The sequence below is a fragment of the Pseudopodoces humilis genome, chromosome 11, assembly GCF_049639895.1.
Source record: "Pseudopodoces humilis isolate 2021_Gansu_Grassland_sample_001 chromosome 11, ASM4963989v1, whole genome shotgun sequence".
NCBI lineage: Eukaryota > Metazoa > Chordata > Aves > Passeriformes > Paridae > Pseudopodoces > Pseudopodoces humilis.
Genome location: NC_142210.1, coordinates 12,481 through 18,491, shown reverse-complemented (window position 1 = coordinate 18,491; position 6,011 = coordinate 12,481). Strand labels below are relative to the sequence as shown.

The 6,011-nt window shown below is 47.5% G+C and overlaps 1 long non-coding RNA gene across 1 annotated transcript; it reads left to right on the top strand.

The window, feature by feature from the left end:
• The first annotated feature begins 504 nt into the window (after positions 1-504).
• LOC148183492 (uncharacterized) lies at positions 505-4,888 on the top strand. Its single transcript, XR_015773508.1, has 3 exons — positions 505-620; positions 3,222-3,313; positions 4,619-4,888. It is a non-coding gene; the product is annotated as an uncharacterized LOC148183492 (long non-coding RNA).
• Positions 4,889-6,011: the final 1,123 nt, after the last annotated feature.

Below are 6,011 nucleotides of genomic sequence, written 5' to 3'. Positions count from 1 at the left end.
TCCCACATGGGAACCTTGTACCCCTGCCCCAAGTTGCTGTACCTTGTTCAGTTGGGCCCTGAGGAGGAGGATGACATAAAGACTTTTATGTAAAACGAGAGAGACCAGAGACTCATGGGATGCACCCAGACTGGAAAAAACCCCGAAACAATGAGCCACACAAAAGGAAAGGAATAAAAGCAGCACCATCGAACAAAGAAGACCCAGAGGAGTCCCCTGACTTCCCTCCAGAGGCCGACATAACCTCAAGGGGACTCGACTGGGATGACACCCTAGACTACGAGGCCAAAAGAATGAGTCTTCCTGGGGACTCCTGTGAGGAAGGAAGGGCCACCTCTGCCCAAGTGACAAAGCTGCACGGATCCTCTTCTTCTGAGGTGTCCAAGTAGGAGCAGTGGTGGTGTGCGCGACCCCTCGGGCCCCCACCCCAGAGCTCTCCTGTTCAATAAAGGCCTTTTTAAAAAGGAGCTGGTCTCCTGGCCCGTTCATCACATCACGGAACGATGGAGAGGGGATCTCGAAGGGCCTGGGAGAGCACCTGGATGCACCCGGATGTGGGGCGCTGCTTAAAGGAGGTGCTGAGGGACCAACCTTTGTGTCAGGGAGCAGCAGCTGAACAGGTGAGCCAGTGTGGGTTTGCAGGGGGGACTTTTCTCTTTCCCCTTTTGATTTTATTTTGCCATTCACTGCCATGTTCTCCCAGAAAAAATATAGGGGTTATGAGGATAAAAGGAGTTAAAATTGAGGGGAGAAAGTCGTCCTCCATTATTGTTTGTGATTAAACTGGGGGGAATCCCCTTTGACCTGTGATTCTGAGGGTACCGATCGGAGGAAAACCTGCCTTTTCCAGGGTGTTAGGTATATCGGTTGACAGGGAATCCTTGTGTTCTATTTTAACCGGAAGGGGAAGAATATTGTTGCCGTATCATGTGTTTGATTTGAGGGTACCTACCCCATTTGCATTATCCTGAGGTTTATCCTTTTGCCCCCTTACACCCCTGCACGGGAGCACTCCTGGCATTCCCCGGGGAATTGCTGAGGTGCAGCGGGAATTTGGCGGCTGGGCAGCCCCCGGGAGCGACAGAGCCGCGCTGTGAGGCGAGGTGAGCTCTGCCGGGCCGGCAGGCGGGAGCCGCGGCGCGGAGCTGTGTCTGTCCCGGCCGCTCTGTCCGCTCCGGGCGCGGGGCTTGGGCACGGCCGGGGCCCCTTTGGGCCGGTCCCGGTGCCGCTGGGCGGGCCGGGCTCTCCCGGGGCCGGGGCTGCCCCCGCCCGCCGGAGGAGCCGCTTTCCTGCCGGGAGCCGTGCTCCGTCCGGGGCCGGGAGCGCGGGGCCGCCCCCGGGTGCCGAGTGCCGCTGCTGCGGCAATTTTTTTGTATTCACTAATCAATGAGAAGTTATTTTTTAAAAGTAAAAAACGGATTTTTTGTTGTCTGTGTTAGATAATAGAGTTGAGAGAGAATTTGGGTGAGGCTGTATTGTATATAGATTTTATGCTCGAAGATTTTTTTTTTTTTTAGTTTTGAAGTTAGAGGATTTATGTTTGGGCATAAAACAAACGGTAGGGGATATCCTATAATGTAATTTTAGGACATTTTATTTTTTGTTGTTTATATTTGGCTTAATGCTCCAAGTAATGTATTTTAATTGTAGATGTACTTTTATGTAGATACAGTTAAATATAGTGGTCGTAATATTTAGTAAGTAGAGGTGTTTTTTACTCAATATTTATTGCATTATTTATTTACTTTATTCAATATTAGATTTTTTGGTGGTACATAGTGTGTTTTTTTATTGTGTCGTATAGTATGTGAAATTTGGTTTTTGAGTAAAGATAATTTGATGAATGGGTTTGTTTGTATTTTAGGTAGAATCAATTAAAATATATTTTGATCTGTATTACTGGGATTTTAGTTTTGTTTATAGTATGTAGGGGTTCAAATTGGGTATTGTTTGTTTGGTTAGCCAAGTTTTGGGTGTTAATTAGGTGGCTTTTGTTAGATGCAGTTGTTAATGATCTGAAGATTTTATCTAGTGATTTTAAGGTGATTTTTAGTAATTGATTGTTTTATTTTGTTTGTAGTGGCGTATATTACCGGATCTCTTTTACTTATTTCATGTTGTGTTTTTCAGTTTGGGCGTTGACGATACGTTTGGATTTCTTTACGTTGTGGTGTTTATTATTAATTTTATTTTTGGGGACATGGGCATTCATACAGTGGATTTCTATAGGTATTTTTGGGTGGATGGTGATATTTTTCAATTTCTTAGTAGTTTAGATTGGTATTTTATGTTTTTAATTAGCTTTAATTTATTTTTTTTTATCGAGTATCAGTAACTATCTACGTATTAGTTTAAAGGTAGAGCTTTGGGGATTTTTTTAGTAATGTTTAGCGTTAGTTGAATGGTCTTGAGTTTCGTGAGTTGGCCTGATTATTTTTTAATAGTTTGTGTGATTTGTTGTGTGGAGTCCCATAGGGTTGCTTTTTATTTATGTTTAATTTTTGTGGTGTGACAAGAACTGTTAGTGAAAGAGCATAGTATCTTTTTTGTGGTACTTGGTTGTAGGGTGGAGTTTTTTTAGTTTGTGTTACTTTTTTGTTTTTTGGTTTGTTTTTTTTTTTGTTAGTGAGATGAAAGTTTTTATTTTAGGGTTGATTTTTTAATGATTTTAAAGATTTTAGGGCAATTTGCATTTTTGATATGAGTGCGCTGTGATGAGAATATTTTTGTTTTATGCGGTATTGATGGAGTGGATAGAGGGAATGTTTGTTTTCAAGATTAATTCTAGTATAGGTAGTTGAGGTGTTAGGATGCGTTCTGTTTCAGTGTTGAATCTTCTTGAGGTGGTTTGGGTTTTTTCATACAATAAGATTTTTTCTCTTAGTTGGTGGAGGTATTGTGATTTTATTGATGATATGGGTGGGAATTTGATGCTGCTTGTTTTTTGGTTATTTTATTTTTAGGAATGGGATTTTTGCAGTTGGACTGGAAGAATTCACTTTATTTCAAAACATACTAGTTTAATCACGTAAAGGTTCCCATATTAACTCATCAGTGTTTTAGATTTTTTTCTCATTTAGGTTTTCCAGAATTTACTGTTAATTTAGCAATTTAGCAAAAAAAGCAGGGATGGCACCCCGTTCTTGAAAAGATGGCTATGGAAAAACCTGTGTCTAACAACACGTACCTGACGGAGGGCAACAATTTTGCCATTATTACAGGGCCAAATACGAGTGGCAAATCGACGCTGGCACGGATCTGCTGGAGGAGAGGAGTTTCTGGTAGGCTCCCGGTGGCATCTGATGGAGTGACGGTGAGAGCATCTCATAGGGTCTGGGGGAACACCTGGATGCACTTGGATGTGGAGCACTGCTTAAAGGAGGTGTTGATGGACAAACCATTTTGCCAGGAAGTAGCAGTTGAACAGGTGAGCCAGTGTGGATTTGCAGGGCTGATCTTTGTCCTTTTCCCTTTGGATTTCATTTTGGCAGTCCCTCCCAGTGCCCCCAGTCTGTCCCAAGAGCTTGTAGAAAAAAAAAAGCTGAGCAAACAGTAAAAATAAGGGGTACAGGTAAGGTATAATACAAGTGTACCCCATCCCTAACCCAAACCTTAAACAGCAGCCTTAACAGCGCTCCCGTTTCCCTGATGCAGCTGCAGGCAGGAACCCTAAAGCAGCAGAGTGCCAGAACCCCCGAGAGGTGCAGGCAGTACCCCTGGTGCTAGGGTCAGACAGGAAGAAATAGTGGGGGAATGATCCACAAGGTTGGGGAAACAGGGGGTTTCCTGCCCCACCCCACCCTGGGCTCTCTGTCCCTCTGCAGCTGGGGATTGCTCCCACCCCTCCTTGAGGCGGTGGTTGGTAAGGCTTCGTGCCTGGCCTCCGCAAAGAGTTCAGCTCTGTCAGCCTCTGCCCTGTCTAAGGGCCAAACTTAGGTAGGGTAGGGAGCAACTGTGGATTGCCTGGTCCCGGCTAAGGGACATCTCTTGGGGCCTATGGATAAGGAGCATCCCCGGTTGCAAGCGTAGGATTCTAAGTTTGTAGGGTTCAGCGGGGGAGCTTGTCAGTGACACAGGGAGGCTGAGGGAGGGCTTCAGAGGTCAAAGGCTCGAGGAGTAGAGATAAACAATTAGAATAAGGGGTACAGGATGATAAGGTAGAGTACAAGTGTTCCCCACTGTGAACCCCAACTCTGAACAGCAGCTCTCAAAGCACCCTTATTTCTCTGAGACAGCTGCAGGCAGGAAACCTAAAGCAGGAGAGTGCCAGAACCCCGGAGAGGTGCAGGCAGTAAACCTTGTACTAGGGGCATTTCAGAAGAGATAGCATTTGTGTACGGCCCACTGCTGTGGGATAACCGAGGGTTTCCTGACCCGGCCTGCCCTGGACTCCCTGTCCTGCCACAACTGGGGAGCTTCTAACCCCTCATCGAGGTGGCAGTCATTCAGTTCCACACCAATACTGCCCTGGAGAGTTTGGCTCTGCAAGCCTGAGCATCCTAGCAGGACTGAAGCATACAGCCCCAGGACCTGGGCATTCCCAGGAGGCGGTGAGTGCTGGGTTTTCATAGATGTGCTGTGAAGATCTCACATGGATATTTGGTTTTCTTTATTGTAGCTGACAAAGAGACAACAGCCTGGTGATGGCAGGAACTCGGCAGACGGCGAGGCGGCATTCCTTGGCAGCCCGTGTGGACTCTCCACCTGCCGGACATCTGAGAGCTAAGTCAAAGGCCACGAACCGCAGAGGGGGATGGAAGCGGGGTGCCGGGCTGGGAATCGTGGCCAGGAATTTTTGAATCACCTTTGGACATGGCGAGGTCCAAGAAGCGGCTCCTGAGGCCACCTCAAGGAGAGAAGCCTCGCTTTGGCTCCCAATGCTGAGGTGCACAGGGCAGAGCGCTCCGGGGATGTGTCGTGTCACTTGTCTGTGGTGCCTTTTGTGCATCTCGTGTTGTATGTGTCTTGCCTTAGCCCTTCCAGGGGCTTACCGGAAACCCTGGCGTCACTCTTAACATCTCTGATCTCTGGGTTCCTCGGCCTGGCGCTGACACTGTCGAAGCTGTGCCTCGGGACCTCTCAGAGGCCTTGGAATCCCACCTCTCTTTTTAAGCATCCGATCAGGTGTCTTTTGAGGTCTTGTTCTGAGCTGTGTCCACAGCCGTGCACAGCAATGATCCATTGTAGCGGGCTAGGACTTGTCCGAATGCAAGGATAGGTAGAGAATTGTGGCCGTAGGATTCTCGGGCACCCGTACTTGCGCTTCTCGGGATAAGTCATCGTGTCAGCATCTTCTTTCTTCAGGGTTGTCTCAGCCTTATCAGCTTGCCATCATTCTCACCTAGGTCATCTTGTTCTGCATTCTCTCGGTCCTTGCGGCCATTCTTCTGGCCCGGAGTTTTGTCTCCCTGTTGTGTCCCCTTGTCTGTTGTCTTGTGTGTCACGGGTGTCTGGATGTATTTGGGTGGGAGCTGCTCTGCCCTGCTGCATAGGCTGGCTGTAGGTGGAAAAAGACAAATCCTGGGAGGCTGTAATTAGGGATTTGTAATTAGAGATTTGTTATGTAGAATGCAGTTGGAGTCTAGATAGTATTCCTAGATTGACACAAGATGTCGGGAGCTGTGAAGTTATCCTGCAGCACTTTGAGTTGTGTCTTTGCTTTCTTTCAGATGCGGATGGATGAAATCCGTGGCAGAGAGCTCTGTCCAGGGTAAGGGTGTTCCCGCGAGAAGGTAAGTCACAGTTCGTCTTTGCAGGGGACCTGGAACCGGTCACTGTGTGACAGCTCTGTTCTTTGTTGTTATTTTTAGGAAGTAAAGCCAGCTATCCACAGTCAGGGCAAAGTGGGCAAGGTGAGCAGTGAGGGGTGGACAGAAGCGGTTGTTATTGCTGGGGTCTCAGTTCCAGGTGCAACTCCAAGCATCCCTTCTCGTTTGCGTGCTTTAGGCGGTCCAGCCACCTTTTACCGAGACCCCCTCGCCGACCGGCCAGCAGGCCTGGTTCGCCGCTCC